This window comes from Aedes aegypti, chromosome 3 (assembly GCF_002204515.2).
Source record: "Aedes aegypti strain LVP_AGWG chromosome 3, AaegL5.0 Primary Assembly, whole genome shotgun sequence".
NCBI lineage: Eukaryota > Metazoa > Arthropoda > Insecta > Diptera > Culicidae > Aedes > Aedes aegypti.
In genome coordinates this window covers 308,250,652-308,278,630 of record NC_035109.1, presented here as the reverse complement: position 1 = coordinate 308,278,630, position 27,979 = coordinate 308,250,652, and the positions used below count along the sequence as shown (strand labels likewise).

At 38.2% G+C, this 27,979-nt stretch overlaps 1 protein-coding gene and 1 pseudogene across 6 annotated transcripts in view; one reads left to right on the top strand and one right to left on the bottom strand.

Moving 5' to 3' along the window:
* LOC5566316 (dnaJ homolog subfamily B member 6) overlaps positions 1-27,979 on the bottom strand; it is a 435,678-nt gene that overhangs the window by 163,542 nt on the left and 244,157 nt on the right. The gene's annotated exons all lie outside the window — the stretch shown is intronic.
* LOC110678546 lies at positions 23,988-24,622 on the top strand (annotated as a pseudogene).

Sequence of the window (27,979 nt, the reverse complement as noted above, 5' to 3'; positions counted from 1 at the left end):
TAAAATTTGAGTGAATATCATGAGAAAACGATGTCAGCTTTGATGTTTCGAAAGGTATTTTGAGATTTCCGTAGAAATTTTTATATTGCGAAAAAGAATTTTGAGATTCCGGTAAGGCATTTTGAATTTATTTGGGAGATCTGGTATTCTTTCTGGCGTTACGTCCCAACTGGGATAGAGCCTAATTCTCAACTTAGAGTTCTTATGAGTATTTACACAGTTTTTAACTGAGAGCTTTCAATGTCAATTCACCATTTTGCATGTGAATATCGTGTGGCAGGTACGAAGATACTCATTACGTTAATAATGTTCAATCTGATATTACGATAATCATGTTGTTTCTTAGTAATTCTCGGATGTCGGATAGTTATAAAGTAATTCTTAATTTTCTGTTAAAAATTCTGACATTGCAGATTCTCTGATTTCCTTTGGAATTTCAGATTTTTCTATGAAATTCTGGGATTTCGATATATTAACATATCTAGGTTATACGTAATAATTTTTGGACTATGTATGGCTTTCTGGGATTCTTGTGGCAATATTATTATGGCAATCCGGAGAATATTATGGCAATCCGCAATCTGATTCGGTTATTGATCTTTTGAAATAATTTTGGTATCTTTAAGAAAGTATTTCTGAGATTTTCAGATTCTACACCAGAATCTGAGTACACCCGATTCTGTTTTTGCACGGATTTTTTTTACACGGCTGTGCAAAAAAAAGTTTGCATACAATTTTTTCCGCCAAAACCTTATTTTTGCATGAAACGTCGAGAAATTGTGCTACTTTTTTTGCACGGTTTTTGAAATTTTGAACTGAAAACTTTTTTTGCACGGTACGCATCCCAAGTGCAAAAACAGAATCGGGTGTACTGGAATCCAAAAAAGTCTAGTAATTTTATGTTGTTGTAATCTCAAGATCTCTTTATAGAACACAGTTTTTTTTAGCTAAAATCCTCAAAAAAAAAATGTAATAATCATCATAATATTCACATGCACATAAAAGCAATGCCAGATTTATCGCAAATTTATGCTTCAAATCGTGTAAAATTACATAATTTACATGAATTAGTGTCCATGCTCGATTACGCGATGTATACCGGGAAAGTAGTAATATTCATATTTTCAGATGATTTGTCGTGTGAATAAGCGACAAATTTGGCATACCGTTAAGTCACCAGTCACCGTGCGGCCTCTATTCACCGTGCACATATAAAAATACCTACAGAATATTCATACAATTTTCACAAATTATTCTTTTGTCAGCAAAATAAGATAAAACTGATGAAATGAAGTAGTTTTTGTCACAAAGCATTTTGAAAAACCTAGTTTATGTAGTCAAAATCATGTGAATTCTGTTTGATAATGATATTTTTCGGGTTGTAAAATAGTGAGTCGACAACCTGGAAGGAGCGTCCAACATAGCTCTGGTCCTCGCAAGTCCCTACCTCACGCTTCCTCGGGTCTAACGATGACAAAGACCGCCAGCTAAGGGTTGCGTACTTAGCTGGTAGTGCAACCTGGGTACTGTTGTCCTTCTGACATCAGCTAGAGTGAGGGGTTGCGTCCCGAGCGTCTGTTCACCAGGAGGTGCGGCTCAAACAGCGTCTGTTCTGGTATCCAGCTGCTGAGTATGAAATGTTGTATCACGTCAACTAACCTAAGGTGGCAGCCCCATCAACGTGATGTAGGTAGCGCAACCCCGGTAAGGTAGCATACCGAATTTCTCACCTACCACGAAAAATGGAGAAAGAAGAAATAACGAACGATATTTTCGGCAACCGACCTGGCAACGAAATAAGGACTATGAATGGAAATTTGGTACCTGGAATGTCAGGACGTTAAATGAACCCGGACGTGCGAGCCTTTTGGCTCGTGAACTGCAGAAGGTTGGAGTGGGCGTGGCCGCCATTCAAGAAGTGCGGTGGCCTAGATCTGGAGAACGTGAATTCCGGGCGGTTGATCCCATCGCCAACACTACGTTCAAATATAACATCTACCACAGCGGCGGCGATAAGGCAGAACATGGAGTTGGTTTCATAGTGATCGGGAAGCAGATGAAACGCGTTATGAAGTGGAAACCGATTAGCGAACGAATCTGTGTATTGAGGATACGGGGCAAATTCTTCAACTACAGCCTGATCAACATCTATGCACCGACGAACGACAAACCTGATGACGTGAAGGACGCGTTCTATGAAGGCCTTGATAAGGCCTATGGAGAGTGCCCAAAACACGACGTGAAAATCGTTATCGGAGATGCCAACGCGCAGGTCGGAAGAGAGGACTTTTTCCGTCCGATCATCGGTAAGGAGAGTCTTCACTCCGTTACCAATGACAACGGCCTACGACTAGTGACTTTCGCTGCTGCCAGGGGAATGGCCATCTGCAGCACCTACTTTGCACGCAAGGATATTCGGAAGCACACCTGGAGGCATCCAAACGGTGATATTTGCAACCAGATAGACCATATTCTGGTGGATGGCCGACATTTCCCAGATGTCATCGATGTTAGGAGTTTCAGGGGTCCTAACATTGACTCGGATCACTACCTCGTTGTCAGAAAAATTCGAGCGCGGTTATCAACTGTAGCGAATTCAAGACCACAGCGAACAATGCGATTCAATATCCAGCGCTTCTCAGCAGACGGTGTTACAGCTGAATACTACCAAAAGCTGGACGAGCGGATAAGTGAGGTCAATGTGAGCGAAAACCTCAACAATCTATGGGATGCAGTCCATGGAGTGGTGAGTGAAACAGCGCGAGAAGTGATAGGTACTGCTCGAAGACGCCCCAGAAGCGGATGGTTCGACGAGGAGTGCCAGAGGGTGACGGATGAGAAGAACGTGGCCAGACGTTGGATGTTAGTGTCTTAGTGGCTGAACAGAGAGCAATACAGGGAAGCAAGATCAGCCGAAAAGCGAATCCATCGCAGGAAGAAAAAAGAGTTTGATGAGAACGTGATAGCCGAGGCGCAAAACTGTATGGAACAGAACGATATGCGACGATTCTATGAAACTGTCAATGGCGTGCGGAGAAAGTCAGCGCCGTCTCCCGTCATGTGCAACGACCGTGAAGGTAATTTGCTGACAGATAAAACGATGGTGGCTGCCAGGTGGAAAGAGCACTTCGAAACGTTACTGAATGGAGGGAACGATAGAGTATCGGAGAACAGAATGAACATCGACAACGACGGTCAAGCTGTGGAGCCTCCATCTCTAGATGAGGTTAAGAAGGCGATTAAAGAGCTGAAGAACAACAAGGCTGCTGGGAAGGATGAGCTCCCGGCCGAACTTCTCAAGCACGGTAGTGAGCAGCTGCATAGAATAATTCACCATATACTACTAAGGATATGGGAGGAAGAAGAACTGCCTGCTAGCTGGATGGATGGCCTCATTTGCCCTCTCTTCAAAAAAGGGCATAGATTGGAGTGCGCAAAATACCGAGGAATAACACTCCTCAATTCGGCGTACAAAATAATGTCACGTATTCTGTTCAACAGATTGAGACCGCTTGAAGAGTCCTTCGTAGAGGAATACCAAGCTGGTTTTCGTGAGGGCCGATCGACGTGGGATCAAATGTTTACCCTGCGACAGATCCTCGATAAATTCCGGGAGTACAACTTGCAGACTCATCATCTGTTCATTGATTTCAAGACGGCGTACGATTCAGTTAAAAGAAACGAGTTGTGGGAAAACATGATGGAACATGGCTTTCCGACGAAGCTGATTAGACTGATTCGTGCAACGTTGGAAGGATCGAAATCAAGTATACGTGTTGCGGATGAGATTTCCACATCCTTCGTAACCTTAGACGGATTGAAGCAGGGCGATGCACTTTCAAACCTATTGTTAAACATAGCGTTAGAAGGAGCAATAAGGAGAGCTTGCGTGCAAAGGAATGGCACTATTATCACACGTTCGTATATGCTCCTTGGTTTTGCGGACGATATCGACATAATCGGGATTGATCGCCGAGCCGTGGAAGAGGCATACGTACCTTGTAAAAGGGAGACAACGCGAATTGGGCTCATTATCAATACCACGAAGACAAAGTACATGGTCGCTGGTAGACATCGTGGGCCCATAGGTGATGTTGGTAGTGAGGTGGTGATATATTTGAAGTAGTTGAAGAATTTGTGTACCTTGAAACTCTAGTGACTTGCGATAATGATGTTACCCGCGAGGTTAAAAGGCGTATTGCAGCTGCGAGTCGGGCTTTTTACGGACTTCGTAACCAGCTAAAGTCCCGCAGCTTACAGACAAAGACCAAACTCGCGTTGTACAAGACTCTAATTCTTCCGGTAGCTCTGTACGGTCACGAATCTTGGACGTTGAAAGAGGTCGACCGGAGAGCTTTTGGGGTCTTTGAACGTAAAGTGCTGCGAACAATACTCGGCGGTAAATTGGACAATGGCATCTGGCGGCGTCGCATGAATCACGAGTTATACCAAGTCTATAATGAAATGGATATTGTTAAGCGTATAAAACACGGCAGGCTGCGGTGGGCTGGGCATGTAGCTCGCATGCCGGAGGAACGTCAAACTAAACAAATATTCAGCAGGGAACCAGGGAGAGGCCGTCGCCTCCGTATAAGGCCGCGCACCAGATGGCTTTTTGCAGTTGAGGAGGATTTGAGGTCGCTTAACGTTCAGGGCGACTGGAAGCGATTGGCCCAGGACCGGGTCCAATGGAGAAGGCTTCTTCATTCGGCGTAGATTCAACGCAATAGCAAGGAATTGATGCCCATCAAGTATCAAGTAAGTAATGATATTTTTCAACACTCTTAGTAGAAACGCCAAAAAATCACATTTTTTCATTTTAACGATAGAGTATGAAATTTTTTTAAATTGCAACAAGTTTTCACTGTGGATACTACCGTTTTGATTCATATTACGGACACTTAAGGACTCAGGGAAATATAACCCAGCATAGAGCATACAAAATAAATCATTCCGTATGATTCCTTAGCGCTATCGAGCGTCGGAAGCCCTTTACTTTCGAACGGTGGGTGAAGAATACGCTTCTACAACTTCAATAATTTTAAATAAATCAAAATGTGTGGCCTTTTCATGATTCTTATTCCGGACGCTTCCTTACTTTTGCCTCATATTCCGGACACTTTGAATCGAATTCCGGACAGCTCATGATAATCATTAATGGAACAGTCAAATCATCAATCGAAATCGTTAAACGACCAAAGAGACATCTAAAGTAGTTGGGCATTATACATTTTCAAAGATATTTATGGAAAAAGTTTACTAAAACGAGCCTTGAAATTGAGAACTTTTGAACAGCAAAAATTGAAACATTTCGCGTGAAATGTTTCCCATACAAAGTAGAGTGTCCGGAATTTGAAGCTGTCCGTAATATGAATCAAAACGGTATTAGTAAGATGTATTTCATCGTATGAGCAATAAGATTCTATGCAAATTAGATTTTTTTATTTTGTTTCAGTCGAAACACAAATGCACGGTGAATGGACCCTTTTCAATATATATGGTTCCTATTACCGTGCATTAGTGTAAAAGGCATGAAACTATTCGATAATATAATATTTATTGTTATGTTGTCATTAAACTACTTCATATTTAGTTTTTGAGTGAATATGGAATGGTTTGGAAAATACAGTCAAACCTCCTATAAAGGTTTTAATGAAAAAATTACGATTTAAACATTTTTTTATGGTTTAATGATGATTTGAATACTCTTAAAAATGAGTGCGCACACTACTAGCAACTTAGTTGCACCATCAACAACGTTTACAAGATACAAAATTAAATCATGACGAAAACTATACGCACGGTGAATGGTGCACTAGTGTGCACGGTAAATGGTGACATAGTAGTGGAAAAGTTATATAATTTTTTGAAGTGCAAATTTTTCTTAAATGCACGGTATATGCATGATTTTATTGATTTTAAGTGTCACTCTGAATGGAATGTTCTTAACGTGCAGCATCAGTCACTGCTCATGTTCGAAAATAGTAGGTACTACATGTTCGAAAGGTTTTTTATTCATACCAAAAGTGTAGTAAATTTTGTGGATTTTGTTTTTGAGTAGATGCTACATGTAGTAAAGTTCAACGCTTCTTATTCATATCGCCCACTGATTCAAATAATATCTTAAAATTTACGAAACAAATTTCTATATTTCCATAACCGTGATGATTACTTCCGTTGAGCATTATTACTTGTTCAAAAGTGCTCGAACATTCATATTTTGCTAGTGAAAAACAATATTTTTATTTTCATGTTTTTCAACTTTCATTACAATTTGCAAGTCATAACTGACTGCCAAAAAGTAGTCAAAGTTACACAGAATAAGAGGGATTTTCAAAAAGATATCGAGTTATTAAGAGAAATTTACTACACACGTGACATCGACTAATGGAGAGCACGATGTGTGAAAATTTGAAGGAATCTATCCAGTTATAGAATATTTCGAATTGTGGACTGTATAATCCGGGGTGGCGATACTGGTGCTATGGCGGATAATGCTACATCTACCCTATCAGACTCGTTGACTTGAGTGGTTTCGAGTGCCTTTGAAAGAGTTGCCATTTTAAATCGGCTCATACCATGACCATGGGTGGGTCTCTGATTCTGGGACAATCACTTTGTTTTTTTGTTTTTTTTTTCAAGATAATACAAACAAAATTTCATCAGAAATCTCACGAATATTTTGTCATAGATCAAGGCTAAGTCAAACAAGGAGTCCACCAAAGGCCTCTTCAGTAATTTGCATGCACAAGCCTCTCACAATTCGCCAAACTCTCGTTAGTGAAACATCATGGCTACCAAGCGAAGATTTATTATTTCGTAAGTGGTTCACCAATGATTACACCGGGCAGCTGCCAAGGATCTGTCAAACTAAGGGCAATAATCCACGGCTACATTCACCCCAGATTCCCAGAAGATCAATTTTTCACTCTGGATAATTGGTAAGTAAAATAGTAGAGATCCTCATCCTCATGGCGTAGTGGTAACGCGCCCCAACTAGAGATCGGGGAGTCGTGAGTTCGATTCTCACTGAGAAGACGTGTAACTTTTTCACAAATCTTCACATCAATTTGTCCATCTAATCCAATTGCAAATTATATGTAATGTTTAGCTTTTCGGTAGTTGTTAAACTTCCACTCGGCTAGTTAGCCGTAAACCACGATTCATAATTAAAAACAAATAGTGATCCTTGGTTGATTGAAGGGGAAATTCCTGACTATTTTATAACAATCTACTAGGAGGGTTCCTGATAAGAAAGTTCGACACATTTCTTCTAATAAAAATATGCAAAGAATTTTTATTCATTTTTAGATCTTTAACGGCAGAAATTATTTGATTCGATTATCTGATTTTGACGAGATCCATTTTAAGCATTTCCTTGACAGACTCCTGCGTAGATTCGTAGAAAATTTGAGCCTCATTTTTTTTGCTAAGATCTCCCAAATAATCACCTTTAGGACCTTTAGGAATTTTTTATGAACCTTCTAAGATTTATCGACTCGCGGAGTATGCTTATTAGATTCAGATGAAACTTCTAGTGAAACTTTGGAGAGAATTTTTCTATGGTGAATTATCTGCTACTGCTTATTATTACAAATAAACATTGTGAAATTATATGACAGCGAAATAAAGAAAATGGCACGATTTGTAGTGATGTTTGAACGAGCTCAAAAGAATTTTAAAGGACATCATGATAATGCAATGCACTATGCATAATAATCCTGAATAACTTTAAGTAAATGTTACATGATATTCCATGTAAATTTACTTTCAAATTCGATTACTCTATTCTACTTTTGCATGCGATTGGTACATCTTCGTTCCATATGAATTCATATTCTCCTTCTTTCTGTCGTTACGTCCCAATTGGGACAGAGTCTGCTTTTCAGCTTAGTGTGCTTATAAGCACTTCCACAGTTATTAACTGACTGCTTCCTTTTCCAATTCTCCATTTTTGCATGTATATATTGTGAGGCAAGCATGAAGATACTCTATGCCCTGGGAAGTCGAGGGCATTTTCTTGCGAAAAGATCCTCGACCAGTGGGATTCTAACCCACAACCAGGGTTGCCATTATGCCAGATTAATCTGGCACTGCAAGACTTTTAATCGAGGAAAAGACAAAAAGACAAACTACTCATTTTGCAAGACTTTTCCAAATTCATCCAGACTTTCCAGACCAACGCGTAGCCATTCTTATTTTACTAACGCAGGCTTTAGAATTTTGCTCATGATTGGTTACTCGCTTTTCAAAACAATAGTTTGATGAGGGCCTGTTGAGTAAAAATTAAGCAAATTTCAATCGTTTTTGAGTAATGAGTATTCATCTGTTTGGTCCCACTCTGGCCGTAAAGTTTTTTAGTTTTCTTGAAGATAACTCAACCGATATTTATGATTTTTGAGAGTATCTCCTGACATTGTTTTGCCCATGATTTTTTTTGATGAATTGAGTAGAAACAAAATTGCGGCCAAATAAGTTTTATATGGGGAATGCCGTTCCCCTAAGGAAATGCGGAATATTTTCAAAACCAAGTAACCAATGATTCAATATCGATATAGATATAAAAAACAAAAGAATTGATGAAAAAATGGTGCTAAATTATTGAAAAACAAAAAAAGTAATCGTGAATAAATATTGTTTTGTGGTAGAAAAATGATGTTGGCAGTAGCGGGGTTATCCTAGTGGCTTTGATTATTATGCGATTGTATTTTAGCATTGAAATCTCATTTTTCTTAAGTAGACACTTCTGTTCATTGAAAAAAATGACGGTAGTAGTGTCCAGATCAACTCTATTAGAGTGCAATTCTCATTTATAAATTTGATATAGAGTTTTTAAAACAGAAATGGTAAAACTTTCTCACGGATTCATCGTTTTGACTTTATTTTTTTACAAACATGAAAATCTATGTGCCAGAATGTTAATTAAAATAAAGGACTTATTTGATGAATACCTTAGCTGAAATACAAGAATGCTTGCCAATACAGCCTTGAACATTTGAAGAAGCCATGTGCTGAAGGTAATTTAAGATATTTTTTCTGTGTTGTATATTTTTCTGTTACCGTCGAAAATCGAGTCTCAGTAGTAGTATACCTGAGCAATGGTGTGTGCCAGACTTTGCAAGACTTTTTATTTTGAACTCGCCAGACATTTTCAAAAAATCTAGTGGCAACCCTGCCCACAACACTCACCGAGCTGAACAGCTGCGCGTTTACCGCTACGGCTATCTTGGCGCTTGTATTCTGAATTCAACCCTGTAAAATCGAACCATCAAATGCCTAACGCTAAATTTCAACCATTGACATAAATTTGCATCTGTAAACAAATCGCTTCCGAATTGCTGATTCCTGATTCACGCTCCACATGAACAGCAAAAGCAGAAGCAGCAGCAGCAGAGACAAATGTCGTCCATCACTCGGTCGAGCAAACATTGACAAACTCGTCGTCACCCATTTCAGCGGAATAATGTATGCTGTGTGTGATACAGCGCAAACAACAATGGGTCAATCATCGAGAGAAGAGTCATCATCATAGCATACAGTGGGAATATCGAAAATGCAAATTCAGGCGCTTCCGATCGGATTGACAATTCCAAATCAAACATTCAAGCTAAAACGGACCGATCATTTCACCACGTCTTTCCCCACGGTTGCGAAATTAATTGAAAAGTTTCTGCTGATCGGGAGCTGACTAGGGTGAGGCTAATTTTTTTAGAGGTCTCAAAAAAAAATGATCGTAAAAATTAAACTTTTCGGGGTGGCGTAAGCGACTTGAAGATAAATTTTCAAGTTATAGAATATAACCTTCAGTGAAATTTACATAACTTCGTTAGTTTTCAACCAGTTTGAAATCTTTTATCACCACATTGAAGACTTTTTAAAAATGGTCCACACCCTAGTGCTGATGGGTGTTATGAAACCTGAACGAAAGCATTTTTTCATCGGTGCAACGCCTTTAACCACGCTGGTTGTCGTGATTCACGCTATCATGGCCTATGGTTGGCCTCACACCCAGCACTGACTCTGACTCGACTGACAGACGACGGTAGCAAAAATCGATAATAGCCTATTAAGTTTACGGCTCGTTGAGCGTTTTTTTCTGCCTTTGTAGTCATGAACAGTAGATATAGTGCAGTCTACATTGGTCTGTAAACGTGCAGGGTAGCAGCGCCGGTTATGACCAGCCTGAAAGAAAAGTTTTGAAACAAATACATGCCCTATGTATACTGTATACATACTTCTAATGGAAGCTTTCAATCTATGATATGTATGAAAAATATTGGAACTAAGTAGAAATATTTTTTCACAAATTTCACAAATACCGTGCTGCGTCGAATTGCCGGACGCTTCGAAAGCCGGACACTGGCTCTTTTCACGGTGTTTTTAAATCGAATTCGGATTTGTTCGCCTAGAATCCGTCTTTCATCTTTTTCATCTATAAAAATTGCCGAAAAAAGATTTTTTGAGTTGTTTAAGGCCGGTGGTTCTGGTGGGATTCGAATCGTCTAGGCAATTCGAATCAACACGGTAGACCATCAGAACCAGTTTCAACTAAATATTTACCTTCTTAGGAACCGAAGGTAAATATTTAGCTGAAACTGGTTCTGATGGTCTACCGTGTTGGCCATTCACCTTAATTTCTTATGAGAGTTGCTAAATTAGGAATATTCTGGCCAGATAAGGATAGAAGTTAAAATTGTATAAAAAAATTTAATATTTCTTTAATTTTTTGATCAATCGACGAATTATATCTATCATGTCAATTTGATTCATTGAACACAACATCTCTCATACTGATTTGCTATGTAAAACGGTATAGAATTCATTATGGCTACGACTGGTGATATGACCAAAACCGCTGCTTTTACCCTATAGCGCAAAGGAGAGCATCAGCAAATCAAACAATGTGCAATGTCACACCGATCCCATAGCTAGCTGCTGATGTTGGATGAGTGCACTTGAGAGATAGGGAAAACGAAATAGATCAGAGCGGCGATGCAATGTTCAGAGCAATGTATGCAACCATTAAAGCTTGTTATTGTTTGCGGGAATGAAGTGTCAATGATAACAGAATGAGCGTTGCACGGGTGTGTGATTTGTGTTGAGTGCAAATGGATCGTGTCGTCGTCGTTGGATTGACGGTGAAGGTCATGATCGTTTTAGAGTGGGTGTGAACATTGATAGCTTTAGCGATAATGATATGGATCAAAGTGCATTTCTGTAGCAAAAAATCGATTTGAGTGTATGACGAACCAACCAATTACAACATTTGATCTCAAATTATACAGAACATACGATAGCAGCTCTTTCAATATAATTAAAAAAAACATTATTACAATTATTCTTTGCAACCTCCGAACCAAACAGATATCAAGAAATAGAAGTTTTCAAGTCTTTTTTTTTGTCAAATATTCCAACCAAATAATTCTATCAGCTTATGCATCTTTTCAATGATTTTCTCCTGGAACTTCAGGTATTTGTCTAGAGTTTCTTCTATATATTACTCCGAAGATTTCACTAGAAGTTCATATGGTGATTTTTTCGGATTTCTTTAGAATTCCTCCAAGAGTTTTGTTCAAGATAGCTACAAGAATTTAATCTGGATTTTGATGGAGTCCTCCAGGAATTAAACCATTGATTACACAGCGTAACAAAAATGACATTTTTGCGTGTCTCAAGGATTAAATTATGTGTCTCTAGTAGATTTGGGGTTGCTGAATCAGATGCTAGAAATGTTCCACCGTCACAGTCACAGTTTTTAGCTACAGATCGCCAAAGTTGTACTAAACACTGGTTTCATTGAATTGATTTTATCAACGTGCTTGCAGACTTCATACAATATTCTTGTTTATCTTCTATGAGTATACAAAACTTTTCTAAACCATCAAAAAACAACTTTTGAGCATCGAAATTATTATAAACTTTGTGGATAAGTATTGTTTTACTCATGAAGTTTGAATTCTGTGGCAAATTAAGCAAATAAATTGTCATACAATTTGGAAAACTTGCATGCAAGTTGGTTGAAATAGTCAAATTTTGCATTTTGAACAGCCAATATCTCAAAAACTAGATAGATGTGCTATGATATTTTTGAAAACGACAATGGATTCAGCAACCCGAAATTAAGTAAATAGTGGTATTTTGGTGCTTAAGACAAAAACGTGTTCCGCAGTGTTATTTTATTGATTTTCGTAAGATTCCTTTAAAAACTTCTTTTTAATTCCTTTTGTTTATTTGATTAATGTTTTAAAAAATAGCTCACAAATTACAGAGATGGCCCCACGAATTTCTTAAAAATTCTCACACTTTTTCTTTAAGATTCCTTTGAGATTTCAACCTGGAATTACCCTGGACATTACTCTTAAGATTCCTGTAAGTATGTACAGAAGATTTATTCCAGGAATATCACTATCTAGCGAATCGTCAAGGTAGATTGTCAAAAATCGCTCGGGGACTTGTGAAGAAACTGGGTACTACTTCTGAGGAAAATCATAAAGTATTCTGTTATGAAACTTCTGTACAGATTCCCGATGAACTTCTGCAGCAATCATTAAAAATCAGGGTTCTGAATTTTCGTATCAATGATGCGAAATCTACGATTTTTCACACGTAAGGAGAATGCTTTTTTCGCTTCCTCGCGTGAACATCTTTTATCGCTCACACTAATTTTCCCTGGAGCTACGATGGAGGATAACCGAAAATCACTCCACTCTGTGGATAATTTGTTTTTCACTCCATCATATTTTCGCTCACCAACTGCTCCCGAGAATTATCACTATGTGGATTAACAAAAACTAGTGCCGGCGACGGGATTCGAACCTAGAACATTGCTAAAAACAACCGCGATGCGTGCACGCTAACCATGCTACCACACCAACTTGACGCAAAAAGTGGTTTATTTGGTGCATAAAAGCAACTGCTGCTCGTGGCGATGGATACAGGAAAAATTCTCCATGGATCGGAGAAAGAGAAAACAAACTTCTCACAGCTGCGGAAATGTGCAATTATCTATTTTCGCTCTGTTTTGTGGACGGACAAAATCGCAAGGCAGCTGATCGCTGAAAATTGCTGTGAGGGATAAATCCATTATCGTGAGAGTGAGTGAGAATTCGGAAGCCTGCCAAAAATCTAAAGGAATTTGTAAGAAAATTATTGTAAACATAGTAAATCAAAACGTTAGATATTGTGCTGCAGAATTTCCTGCAAACAATTATTTGAAAAACTCGTACATCCTTGAAGAAAGTTTGATCAAAGAAACTACTACAATAATTGTAGTAGGTTAAGTAGATGCAAGGTGGGTCGCCTAAGGACAGGACTGACTTAACTTAACGATTTTACATGATTATTTTTTAAGAGTAAAATACGAATGAAATAATAAAACCAACACATATTCCTCAATTACCTAAACGTTTCTCATCTTATAAAATTATAAATTGTAATTGTGTTATAAATAAATAACAAATAACATAAATTGTGTTTCAAAATAACTCTGATCTATATTGTCCCGCACACTGACGGTGCAGATTGCTGTTTTCGAAGGCCAAAACCTCTACTACTCTGGATAGCATCCTAGAGGTGAGTTCCATCAGGAATCTTATTAGGAATTCCTCAAAGGATCTCATCTGAAGTTCCTATAGCGATTACATCAGGAGTTCATCTACACGGGTAGAAATCAGGATTGTACCCCGTTTGACATAAAGTCGTTTGGCATAATGATCGTTTGGCATAATAGCCGTTTGGCATAATGGTGAGTTGGCATAATGGCCGTTTGGCATAATGATTAACTTAAAATAGATATCGGCATTTTTAAGCTTTTACCGAGATCAACCCCATTGTGCCAATAGCAACAAATTTTGGTAGGTTCTAAATAAGCGTGGTGTTTGTTCAGAAATTTTCCAAGCTAAGAATTTTAAAAATTGTTGTGACATTGGAGAGCATTACTAAATAAAACTCGTGACGGGACTCTACATCTCAGAACATAGAGTATCTTTGAGCTTGTTAGGTTATACACATTTGAAAACAGTAAATTGGCAAAGAAAGTTCGCAGTTATTTATTAAGGGAACGCTCATAGAATGTTTCGCTGCAGATCAAGCTCTGTCCCAGTTTGGACGTTACACTCGATAAAAGTTACTTGATAAAATAATGGATTATTTTTGCAAAATATCAAATGCTGTAATCCAAAAATCTTTCAATGCGACTTAATGTTAAAATAGCCTATATACAAGAGCAGATTATTTTTCGTTCAAAATGTTTGAGGCTCTAACGCAAAAAAATCTTTTCACAGCATAGCTCAAATGAACAATACATCTTTAAAAGAAAGTATTTGTGGCAAAACTTTTCAACGGCTCAATATAAACTCTAATTTTTGAAGTGTACATCGAAAATATCGTCTATTATCGAGAGAACGAAAAATTTGTGATTGAAATAATATTTTTTCCAGCATATCTCGGAAGGAGATCACGCGTTTGCCCCAAAAAGTAAAGTATATGTTGAATATTGGCAGGTTCTAAAGTAATTATCATTCTAACAACACATCTGGCACAAATTGATAAAACAGCAAAATATAAAAATGGGTCACATTTAGCTTTACTAAATAATAAAACGTAAAACAGTACAAATATAAAAAACAGCCTATTTTTAAAAGAAGGCAAAATTAATTGCTAAACCAATAGAAGAATGGACGTAAAAAATTAGTGCGTTCAGAATCATCGAAGTGATTGTGGTACTTTTCCCGGAATGCCATTTCTCAAAATGACTGGTTTCCCCGAAAAGTAGTGACGAGAAAGAACGATGAACAGTCAAAAGAAAGAAGTATTCTGTCATTCTCAGCTATACACATGTTGCAAAAATGTTGATGACAGTAAAACTCGAAAGAACCGCCAATTAAATAAAGAAAGGTGCATATTAGATGGCCAGTTCGTTCACCACCCTGAAATGTAAAATCTACGACAATTTTGAGTGCTAAAAACTTTTCGGGGAAGTGGGCTAGTCGGGGAAACGGGATATTCAGTGAACTGGCATTCGGGGAAACGACATTCGGGGAAAAGTAGCTCAACCCATGTAAGTGATTTCTCTTTTCGCTGGTAATTTGAGCAGATAAATGTTTTCGATTGCCGCCCTTTTGCCAGTTGGAAACAAAAAAATACTTAAAAAATATAGCTCCAAAGAACAGCCTATGCATAAAAGAGGGAGAAATTTCTTCAAAAAACAGTTGTCATACCTATAATTATGGATACATCATATTTAGAAAAAAAAAAAACAATTAAAAGAAGGGTAAATTTGTGCTAACTATATAAAAACCTTCAGGGCCCAAAATTTGTTCCAATAGCGAAACTAAGAAAAAAGAATTAATATTTGAAAGAAGGAAAATTTGTGGATAAAAAATAAAATACTATTGGCAATAACTTTCCTAATATGCTTAAATTTATTCAAGAGTGAATGATTGTTGAATAAAGTGTTATAGTAGTGTAGATTTTTTATCAATTGACTCCAAAACAAGCCAAATGTCATCAGAAAGATTCAATAGAAACGTGAAAACGGAAAATTTAGAAATTCTTGGTTTCAGACTCAATATGCCAAACGACTATTATGCCAAACGACTATTATGCCAAACGACCATTATGCCAAACGACCGTTATGCCAAACGACTTTATGCCAAATGACCATTATGCCAAACGACTTTATACCAAATGGCTTTATGCCAAACGACTTCATTCGAGTCAGATTGCTGTAACGCAACACACGCGTTATGTTTTTGTTGCGGATTGTCCGGAATCATGAATCAAATGCCTAAAATCATGAGTCGCGCTTCCGTTTATGATCGGCAATATTAATATAAAAATTTAAAAAAAAAAACTTAAGAGAGATTCGAACCAAGAACCTTCTAATCGAGAGTACCGTACCATACCACACTACCACTTCATCTTGTTAAAATGAGGGTGATCGAAACGAATGAAATTATGCAATGCACCCCGTTTAGTGTTGTCAGTATGGATGTTACGCTTATGAGGAATCATGATTATGACTCCAGGAACCATGATTTGTGGTCCTGATATCATGACCAAACCAAATTGTGAATTTCATGACTTGTAAATCATGATTTGGGAATCCGATTTTTATCCGTGTAGAGATATCATCTGAAGTTCGTTCGGGATATTCCACCTGGAGCTCCTCCAAGGATTTCATCAGAAGTAATTCTAGGGATTATATCAGGACTTCTCCTGGGGATTACACCAGGCGTCCTTTTAGGAATTTCATCATGAGTTCCCCAGGGATTTCATTGGCGGCTCCTTTAGATATTCCATCTGGAATCCCTCCAGGGATTCTATCAAACATTTCTCTATGGATTATATCAAAGAGTTCCCCTAAGTTTTTCCGCAGGAGTTCTTCTAGGGATTTCATCAGGAGTTCCTCCAGATTCCTTCAGGGATTCCATCACTAGTTCCTCCAAGGATTCCATTGGGAGCTCCTCCAGGGATTACATCGGAAGTTCTTCAATGGTTTATATCAGGAGTTCCTTCAAAGATGCCACCTGAAATTCTTACAGGGGTTCTTTCAGAAGTTCCTTCAGGGATTCCATCTGAATTCCTCCATGGATTCCATCAGAAGTTCCTTCAGGAAAACCACCTGTAGCTCAACTAGGGATTCCATCAGGAGTTCCTCTTGCAATATCATCAGAAGTTTCTCCTGGGCTTCCATAACGAGTTTCTTCAGAGATTATATCTGGAAATCCTATATAGGTTTTATCACAAGTTCCTCAATCAGAAGTTGTTTCGGAGATTCCACCTGGAATTCCTCAGGAATTCTATCAGAAGTTTCTCTGAGGATTCCATCAGGAGATCTTCTAGAGATTACATAAGGAATTCCTCTAGGGATTATATCAGAAATTCTTCTAGGGATTCCATCAGGAGTTCCTTCAAGAATTCCATCAGGAGTTCCTTCAGATATTCCATCTGGAATTCCAACAGAAGTTTTTCAAGAAGATACTTTAGGGATTCCATTAGAAGCTCTTTCGGAGATTGCTCTCCAGAGATTATATCAGGGGACCCTCATGGAACTCCATCAGAGATTCTTTTTGAGATGTTATAAAGAGTTCCGCCAAGCATAAAGAATCCAGAGATTTCATCAGAAGCTTCTTTAGAGATCCCGTCATGAGTTCCTTCCATTAGGAATTGGAGTTCAAACCTCTGGAGGAACTCCATCAGAAGTTCTTCTAGAGATAATAGATGGTGGGTTCTAGGAATTACATCCGGATTTCTTCTTGGGATTTTATCAGGAGTTCCTCCAGGGATTCCATTAGAAGTTCCTTCAGAGATTCTACCTGGAATTACTACAGGAAAAAAAAATACTGGAAAGAATCGCTGAAGAAATTCCTGGTGGAATTTATGATTGAACTCCTGGTGAACATGTTCTTCAATGAATTCGTGATAATGCGTGCAGAAACCCTTGTAACCAACTTCTAAAGGAATTCCTGGAGAAATCTTTGGAGAAATTGTTATAGCAATCTCTGGAGAAATTCTTGGAGGCAGCTTTGGGGTAAGCCCTGAAGAATTACTGAAGAAATCACTTAATGTGAAGATGAATCGAAGTCAAACTTCAAATTTTCAAGATCACTAATCCGGAGAACCAAACACCCGTATGAGCTGAAAACTTAATCGATTGATCATTACCAGCTAGTGACCAATTGATTAAGTTTTCAGCTTAAACGGATGTTTGGTTCTCCAGATTTTGTGCTCTTGAAAATTTGAGGTTTGGCTTCCATTAGGTGGTAGGTCATTTGGCATAAAGCCGTTTCGTATAAAGCCATTTGGCATAATAGTCGTTTGGCGTAATGAGTCTGAAACCAAGAATTTCGTAAAATGGCATTCTTTTTGACGTTTCTATTGAATCTTTCTGATGACATCAGGCTTGCTTTGGAGTCAAATGACACAAAATGACACTTTATTCAACAATCATATTCTCTTGAATAAACTAAAGAAAGGTTTTTGCTGACTAACAAATGTCCGAATGTCGTTTCCCCGAACGCCAGTTCCCCGAATGCCAGTTCCCCGGTTATCCCGTTTCCCCGATTAGTCCGTTTTCCCGAAAAGTTTTTAGCAGTCATAATTGTCATAACTTCATACATTTCAGGGTGGTGAACGAACTTGCCATCTAATATGCACTCATCTTTATTTATTTGGCGGTTCTTTCGAGTTTTACTGTCCTCAGCATTTTTGTCAACATGTGTATAGCCGAGAATGACAGAATGCCTCCTTCTTTTGATTGCTCATCGTTCATTCTCGTTCACTATCCACTGCAGACTATTATAGCACCTATTTGAACTGCACCACTTTTCGGAAAAACCGGATCCATAAATTCCTGGAAAAACTTCAAAGTTGAATAACTAAAGCAAACCACTAAAAGAATCCGGATAGAATATTTGCAGAAATTCCTTTAGCCATTCCCGTATCGATGACTGTTCATAATAATCCCCGACAGATACCCCTCATGATTTTAGAGTTTTGCAGGAATACTTAGTGCGAATTATAGCTGGAATTCCTAATCAACATCTATTTCCTTCGGTTCTGCTCTTTCAAACTACGATTATTACCCAAAAATCGAAGAAATATTCCCCCCATAGCGACAGAATCCGGAAAAAATAACAATTACATATCCATTAGACTTGCCGAGATCATTCAAAACATATGAAGAAATATAGTGTTGCTGCAACGAACTTTTATAGTCGGTCAAACGGTTGCATCAAAATTAATCGGTTTGACTAACTTGGGGGCAGAGTCAAAGTTGGTCAAATCGTCTGAGCGTCTGTGCGCTGCATAAAGCAGCAACAAATCTTTTCATTGCAAAACATAGTATAATTAATTACATTTTTTGAGTCAGCGTTTTGACGTTGGACTCTATTAAGTTGTTAACATTTATAGTTTTAGTGTAATTTTAGTTATCTTCAAACATATAACACATTTGACAGGGAATATAATTACGAGCAATATCTTTTGTCCTCCATGTATGCTACCGAAAGGATGAATAAAATTTAAATGGCAATTCCTGGTTGTATCCCAAAAGGAATTCTTTGAGGAATTTGTATAAAATATTAGAGAAATCACATACACAATTCCTGCAGATATCGCTGTATAAATAAGTGATTCTCTTGAACATTTTTCGACGTTGCCTTGAAGAATACTCTGGGGAATCCTTGAAGAATTTCCCCCGGGGAATTCCCGAAGGGATCTCTGGAATATTTCTTCGAGAAAATCCGCAAAAATAAACATAAAAAAGATCCTGAGGAATATGTGTAATAATTTCCTAAAGAATCCCTGTTGTAATAGGTACAAGTAGAAACTCTAGAGCAATCTCTAGATTAATTCCAGGAGGAAACCTGCAAATTTTGTGGACAAATTTTATGATAAACCATCGAATGAATTCCTGATGACATCTATGAGAAATTTGAAAAACAAATTCCTTGAAAAATTCTAAGAAGAGCTTTTGGAAAAAATAAGTACTTGGAAGTACTTTAGAAGCAACTCCTGGATAAACTTCGGATAAAAAAACTAAACTATTGAAAAAAAAATCTTGGGGTAGTTATAGAAGCAATTCGTGACATGCTCAAGATTCAATATTTTGTGGATTTCAAGAAGAAACTTAAGAATATCTAAATGAAATTCTTGGAAGCATGTTGTAGTACTAAAAATAGGTCATAGAGATTTTTTGTAAATATTTCGGCTAGGACTACATGAGAAATAACAGAAGGAATCATCATCATTTTATGCATTTTCATATAAGATCCTCATATATTTACAAGCTTACTATCCAGAAGCATCAAAACTGATCGTAATCTCCTATTCCAAAATAATTCAATTCCTTCCGAACCTGCCATCTCGATCACATGCTTCCTCCCTGACCTTGCCCCTTCCTTCCACACCAAATGCTAGAGTTCACTGACTTCAGCACACAACGGCGTCAACGCCTAGCGGCAAGCGACCATCCACTGCCAGCAATTAATTCCATCATTTTGCCATCTTTTTCTCGCGAGACTTCTCGAGATTCGCGAATGTAGAAAATTCTCTCGCTACCACCCACCTCGCAGAAGAAGTTCATTGCCAAAATAAAAAGCCGGAGCATTCATCAGGCAGCTGGTCGCCATCTGAAAGCAGACGCTCTTCCCGCCACAAACACGTGCGCTCTCTTCTGCGCCCATTGATGGAGCTTAAGTGGTCCCACACGATCGCGCTCCGCTTCGTCTCATCTCCACCGATCGTCAGGAAGGATGAACAATCTAGGGTGCGGCTTATTTTTCGAAAGTTCTCAACACCAAAAGTTCGTGTGCTCCTCTTAGTGAAAATCATATAAGATGAGAAACCTTAAAGTTTGTGCAAAAAATATTAAGATTTAGAGGTGCCGCAAGCGACTTGAAGATGAATTTTAAAGTTATAAACTATATGACCTTCGTTGAAGTTTATATAACTTTGTCATATTTCAACCATTTTTTTCCTCATTTTACAAAAAAAAAACTTTGTTTGACCATAACTTCACGAATACTCAATCGATTCCAAATCTTTTAGATGTTTTAAGAATAATTTGAATGTGTTTAAACAGTGTAAGTAGAATATATAATCAACAATTTTGTAATTTATCAATAAATACCTGAAAATATGTTTTCAACAAAATCGAATTAAAAGGGATTTTATTTTATTTTAACTTTTCATACCTTGAAAACTCACCATCAAGTAGCTTGCGTCACCTGTGATTCTCATTATTATTTGGTCAAACATTACGGTTTCTCATTTTATCTGACTTGAATTTAGAAGAACCCTTTCTAAAAATAAGCCACACACTAATGAACACGATCGAGGCCATTAAAATTTGACGCTCCTCGGTAGTGTGCAGGAATATATAGAACACGGTGACGACGGTGAGTGTCCGAAAATTTTCACGGGTTTCGATCTCTGGATTGATTCGGGGAATGGTGGGAGGAAGTAGCGGCACGTTTTAAAAATAGGGCCCGGCGTTCTATTTGTGGAACCCCGGAAAAAGTACTCACTCTGAGGAGGAAACTTGTATCTTCTTCACTTTTATCCTACATTTTAAATTTTTATTATATCTTTTTTTCTTTTTGGCAAAGACGATCTCGATGTGAATGAAGTGGTGGGATCCCTTATTTGGAGCGCGATGTGAATTAAGCACTCGGTCACGAGTTCAAGCACTATTTATTTTAAGCACACTTAAGTCATCGACTGTCCGTGGGGGGGTGCGAAAATGAGTCAGATGTTCTGTTTGGATCGAAAGGACCATAGTGATGATTGGTGAATGCATGGAACACTTGGTTACCTTATGGTCTTGTGTAAGGCCTAATTGATACAGTGATGGTAGTCCAACATACCTGTGAAAAAAGGGAAGAAAAGAAAATTTATTAGACATGTTTGACTCGTCTTGCGAATTCGAACGACTATTCAAGCTGATATTGTACAACTTTTCATCAAATGAAGTTTCTTAGAAAATCTCTAACTAACAAACTTATTACTATTACTACCCGGTTTTAGCATTTCTTTACTTGAATTATTCAAAAACAGAATTTTCTACATAAGTATCCGCTAAAGTCCCAATAGAAGTCTTTACATTGATTCTTACACAAAGTCTTCGCTGAAGTCTACACAGAAATCTCCACTAAATCTAAACTGAAATATCGACAGAAAAAAAAACAATGGTCTCCACATCCAGCCGTTAAAAACGGGCCTAAAAGTGCAGGTAGAGCGTAAGAATGCTTTAGCTATGTAACAACTTCACGCATTCACGTCGAGCTTATTTTGGCTTCTGTTTCTATTTGCAATCATGTTTTCGTTTTATTTTCTATGTTTTCTCCAGGAATTTAAGGATTTGTCATAGAATTTGAATAGAAATATACATCTCTTGAAGATTTCTGAGGAAAATGTCCTAGGTAATTATATAAGTATTCTTTCTTGATTTGCTCGATAATTTACACTAGAAATGACTTTAGACATTCTTCCATGGTCTCACAATTGTTGGAGAAACTACAAAGTAGATTGGAGTACCTTGTACCTTTCAATTCCGCCCTAAAGGCTTATCTCTGACAGATACGCGTATTTCGACTACCACTTGCAGTCTTATTCAGTATCAGTTACCGTAAATCGGGGTGTAGTTGATCAGCGGGGAGAAGTTGATCATTCACGTACTCACATATACAAACTGTCAAGAGAGCTATGATTAGATCTCAACCTGCACAATATCTGTGTTATCACATTACCTGATATTTGCTCTTGATGTTCATAAATTCGATTTGACATTCAAGATAATTATACCATGGAAAAACAAAGTTTTTTAGGGAATGTTTGACGAACTGTTGAAGAGTTCTTCTCCAAGGCAATATAAAGATACCATTTAAAAAAAAATGTTGCATACATCCTATATGCTCTGTGAATCCAGTTTTTAATTTGCATTGTAGATAAAAAATCATTTTCAAAAAAAAAGTATTTTCGTGAGCGAGATCCTGGTTTCGAAGAAAATTGCATACCATTAGGCGTTTAATGTGGTGTATTCTGTAATTCACAACATTCAAATCTAAAATTGGCCGATATATCAACAAGTTGTAAGATTTTCGAGACTTGATTTATACTCAGTGACCCCAAATTTAGTGAATAGCATATCTTTTTATTTTTGGAAACCTGTCGCAAATATTGATCAACTTCACCCCGGAATCAGAATTTCTACTTTTTGATGTCTTAAAAATGTGTTATTACGAGAATATTTCGTCAAAATTTCTTTTGTATAATTCGATAAACATCCAAGCAGTACAGGTTTCAAAAACATTTGGATGATAATACATGCATCCTACTAGGAGTTACAGAACAGAATCGCTCAAAAGTGATCAACTTCACCTCATTTTACGTACTCGTATCCACTATTGAGATTCTGCTCAGAGGATTCGAATACATTAAAAAGAGTCACAATTGTTTCTGATATGTTTCTGCAACCCAACTATTATTGACATGAGAAAAAAGATCAACAGACTGCATTTAAAACATTTTATTAATAATTGAAATCAGTATTCATATTGAAAATTGCATAATCTATTAAGGTGGGCCTGATTTGTCAAAATCTTTAGTAGTCAAAATTTACAGATTCAAAATAATCATCGGTCACAAAATAATATTCCGTGACAAAAAATGAGAATTTTTAATAAAGATTTAGAGGTGATTCGAGAGGTGTAAGTGCAGTTTTCCCAGTGAACTCTTTCTAATTTGTTTATGCTTTTCAGATTGTTTTAGTGATTTTAGTACCCATAGGGGCAAAACATCACCTCAGAATTTCGATACATTCACTCCTTTATTCGATGAAATATGTTCTAAGCATGCGATTTTTTGCCCTTTAAACCGGAGTGACCACATGAATGGACATGATTCCTATGCTTAGTAGAAAGGAACAAAATGAAGGAAGAAGATGAACATAAAACAATGTGGTAGGAGACGGGTTGCTTAGGTGGGTGAATATAAGTACAAAATTATGAAGAGTTCACCAAAATGGGAAAACTACACTTACGCCCTTTGCACCACCTCTAAACTTTTACCAAAAATTCTCATTTTTGCACGGAATATATAAAATTGGTACCAATGATTATTTTGAATTTATAAATTTTGACCACGAAAGATTTCGGCAAATTAGCCACACCCTAATATTCTATTAACAAATGCTTGCAAGTTGTTGGAAGTGAATACAAAAGCAAATACGCATTATTAATTGATGATTGAGAGTATAATTCTTTGTCAAACATTTTGATGACTATTATTGATTATGCGCTATTTTGCTGTAATGTAAATATGTTGGTATTAACTCCAAATAATTTGCGATCTTCGGAAATGTTGTACAAAACCCAAAAAGTAAAAATTAAATAGACCATTTCCGTGAAATTTTTTTATTGACTTATATGCTTTCTGTCAATTTACTGAACAAACTTTCCTAAGGACCCGATATGTTTTGGAGCCTCTAACTATTGAAAAACAATGAAAAACTGGCGGCACGTTACTTCACCCCTCGGTCCCCTAGAATTTAATTCACCCCGAAAAAACGGAGACCCCTTTTTCCCTTATGATTTTGCCATCACGTTGTGGTGAGTTTTTGATCAGCTGGTATGACAGATGATTTTTGTTTATGTTTTCTTTCATCATATGGGCATTTCATTTTACAAGATCGTTATCATCCCTTTTCGCCGTTTTTTGTTTTACTAGTGGCCACATATGAGCAAAAAAAAAATCAGACAAAATCATGGATAAGTCTGTCGTTTTGGCTCAAGTTATCAATGTCCTCAGCCGCACCGGTTCTCAGGGTCAGTGGGCCAGGCGAAGGTAAAATTTTCAGCGAGCAGAACTGTCGGATCATCCGCAACGCCAAGGACCCGTCTCGCGAAGGTGACGATTTTAGATTTTTTTTTATCCTGACGCTGCTGGAATCCGAACGCGAAGCCAGAAAATTTCGATAAGTTCGCTGATGGGAGCGGTTTTCGTTCGGTATTGAGACGGAAGAGTGGCTGGTTTATAATGTCCGGTCTGATATAGTACCGGGTGTAACAGCAAATCCGCAAATTCTTTACCAAAGGATAAATAAAGGAAGGAAATGAAATCTTGTTTTTTTTGTCGAAAGTACCTTCCAGGGTTCCTCTTCTGCTGAAGAATGTTGACCATTGTGACCACCGGATTAATTTTTGTCTTCTCCCGCAACCGTCGAACGTTACAAGGTTCTGCTGCATTCAAACAGAATAGATGTCGTGCGTGATCTTTTTCTGCCGCCGAAGTTTGAATGGTCCGGAAGATTGCTCACTCAAGGCGGGAAGCTTCCGGATCATCAGCCAACAGTTTGATAAGGCATTTGTCGGCATGAATATCAAAAATAATGATACCGAAAGTCGTTTCTAATTAAAAATAGCAATTACTCTAACTATTGGGTGAATGATAGTTGTTTTTTTTTCGGGGATTTTGAATCTGTGGAGGGAAATGTTATATTTTCCTGCTGGAAGACGATTCTCAGTTTTGAACAAATTGACTCTTAGTATTCTACATTTGCATTTTTTCCATATTGTTCCACTGCTTGCAGCAAAAATTGAGATCCGACCGGTGAAAACGCAAAGTTGAGGTTAGTAAAGAAAGTTATTTGAGGTTAGTTTCGTTTGATCTCCGGTCTGGAACGCCCTGACCGGGATCTCAGTCATTCTGATCGCAGACCTGGTTTGACGTTTCCAAATGTAAATAAACATCCCAATGCAGGGGTGAGATCCAAAATCACCACACTGTATACCCATAGGGTTGAACAAACTGTGCCGCATCTCGAGTTATTTTTAAAAATGTGGTGAGTATCCATGTTTTCAAAAATTTATAAGAAAATCAGGAGTGCATATAAACAAGATCTGAAAGCGTATATATTCATTATACATGATTGTCTTTCGAAGAAAAATACAAAAACTGGGGGTCAGATCTGACGGAAATGGTCTATTGTGTAAATTTTTCAAATATAAATATTGAAGTTTCTTAAATTTTCTTCTCCATCAGTGAGAATCAGTAAAGGCTTCATAACTTTGTCGTGTTCAAACCAATTTGAAATCTTTTAGCATAATTAGCTTAGCTTAGACTGACTACACATATCAATGGTTGCTATTCCGTGATTGTCGAAGTCAGTGAAAATGCACAAAGAATCAACTTGAAGTTCGGCTGGGATTGGCCATAATCTTCTTCAGTGTACATAATTCAGTGCCTCTATTTATACAGGGTCAATAACGGCGCCGGCCACGTCCTTGCAGTCAGGTGGGATTGGGGGAAGGAATGTTAGTGTGTAACCTTTGCTATTTGGAGACCGTGTTTGCCTCTGCATCTCCACAAAGGTTACTGGGAAGGATGTTTGTTAATAGGGAGGATCGTTGGGTCAAAGGATAATTAGTTTTTTGTCAAATATAAATATGCTTACATGAAAATATAATATTTTCATTTGATATGAACAATTTCTATGTAAAGGAAAATTATGCCGACACTTGAGGTGACGAACCATTCAAAGTTTGTTGAACAAATATCTAAATGTAACATTCCTACAGCTGTCAGGACGAAAGCATGTGTTATTATATTTTACTTATTTGAAAAGAAACAAAAACTCGATTGGCTGGAACATCATAGAACACTCTTATTCTTATGCCGACACTCACAGTGGCAAACCATCCAAAGTTTGTTGAATAAAGTGAACCTTTCGCAAGTCTACACTTGTAGTGTCGAACCATTCAAAGTTTTTTTTTATAATTACAAAAATAAAAATAAAAAGAAAGGGGTGTTTTGAAAACAAAAACAAAAATGTTATACATAAATAATTCATGAATTAGAGTTTATGTCGACACTCACAGTGACGAACCATTCATAGTTTGTTGAAAAATCATATTTACGTCCTACCGTTGTATCGATTAAATGTGCAGTCATACATATTTTATAGATAAGAAATAGTAGCATGAAACGAGCTCACCAATTGATCCGTCATCCTTGACTGAGCAACAACAATCCACATTCAGCTTAACTCGTTTGCTCGGCTATATAAAAGCACTCAGAGAAAATAGGCGCACGACCCGAGAGGGAAAACAACTGACGACTGCTCGGGCTTTCTAGACGCACTGCCAAGGAGCAATCGTCAAGGTCGAAGATCAAACAGAACTAACCGATCGCGGAACTTTTTCACTTCACTCGACCGACGCGCGACATGTTTGATCCTGCCCTCGTCACCCGCTCCCGCAGGAGCAAGAGTCAAGGTCGGAAGATCAAACAGAACTCCCAATTTGAAATCTTTTAGCATAACTATCTTTAAAAAATAAATTGTAAAAAGTTTTTGGAACATCACATTTGTTTAAAATCGAAATTATTATAGCTTAGCTTAGCTTAGCTTAGCTTAGACTGACTACACATATCAATGGTTGCTATTCCGTGATTGACCGAAGTCAGTGAAAATGCACAAAGAATCAACAAGAAGTTCGGCTGGGATAGGCCATAATCTTCTTCAGTGTGCATAATTCAGTGCCTCTATTTATACAGGGTCAATAACGGCGCCGGCCACGTCCTTGCAGTCAGGTGGGATTGGAGGAAGGAATGTTAGTGTGTAACCTTTGCTATATGGAGACCGTGTTTACCTCTGCATCTCCACAAAGGTTACTGGGAGGGATGTTTGTTAATGGGGAGGATCGTTGGGTCACAGGATTCACTTTGATAAGCGATTAGACCATGATAAATTATTTGACGCGAGCTAAGGATCGAACACTACCAACCTGCTTCGCGAACCGCGCCACTAATAGATCATGCCACGCGAGCGACGCGCGACACGATTGATCCTGCTCACATCACCCGCCCCCGCAGGAGCAAGTGACGCGAGCAAAGGATCAAACACTACTAACCTGCTTCGCGATCCGCGCCACTAATAAATCATGCCACGCGAGCGACGCGCGACACGATTGATCCTGCTCACATCACCCGCCCCCGCAGGAGCAAGTGACGCGAGCAAAGGATCAAACACTACTAACCTGCTTCGCGATCCGCGCCACTAATAGATCATGCCACGCGAGCGACGCGTGACACGATTGATCCTGCTCACATCACCCGCCCCCGCAGGAGCAAGTGACGCGAGCAAAGGATCAAACACTACTAACCTGCTTCGCGAACCGCGCCACTAATAAATCATGCCACGCGAGCGACGCGCGACACGATTGATCCTGCTCACATCACCCGCCCCCGCAGGAGCAAGTGACGCGAGCAAAGGATCAAACACTACTAACCTGCTTCGCGAACCGCGCCACTAATAAATCATGCCACGCGAGCGACGCGCGACACGATTGATCCTGCTCACATCACCCGCCCCCGCAGGAGCAAGTGACGCGAGCAAAGGATCAAACACTACTAACCTGCTTCGCGATCCGCGCCACTAATAGATCATGCCACGCGAGCGACGCGCGACACGATTGAT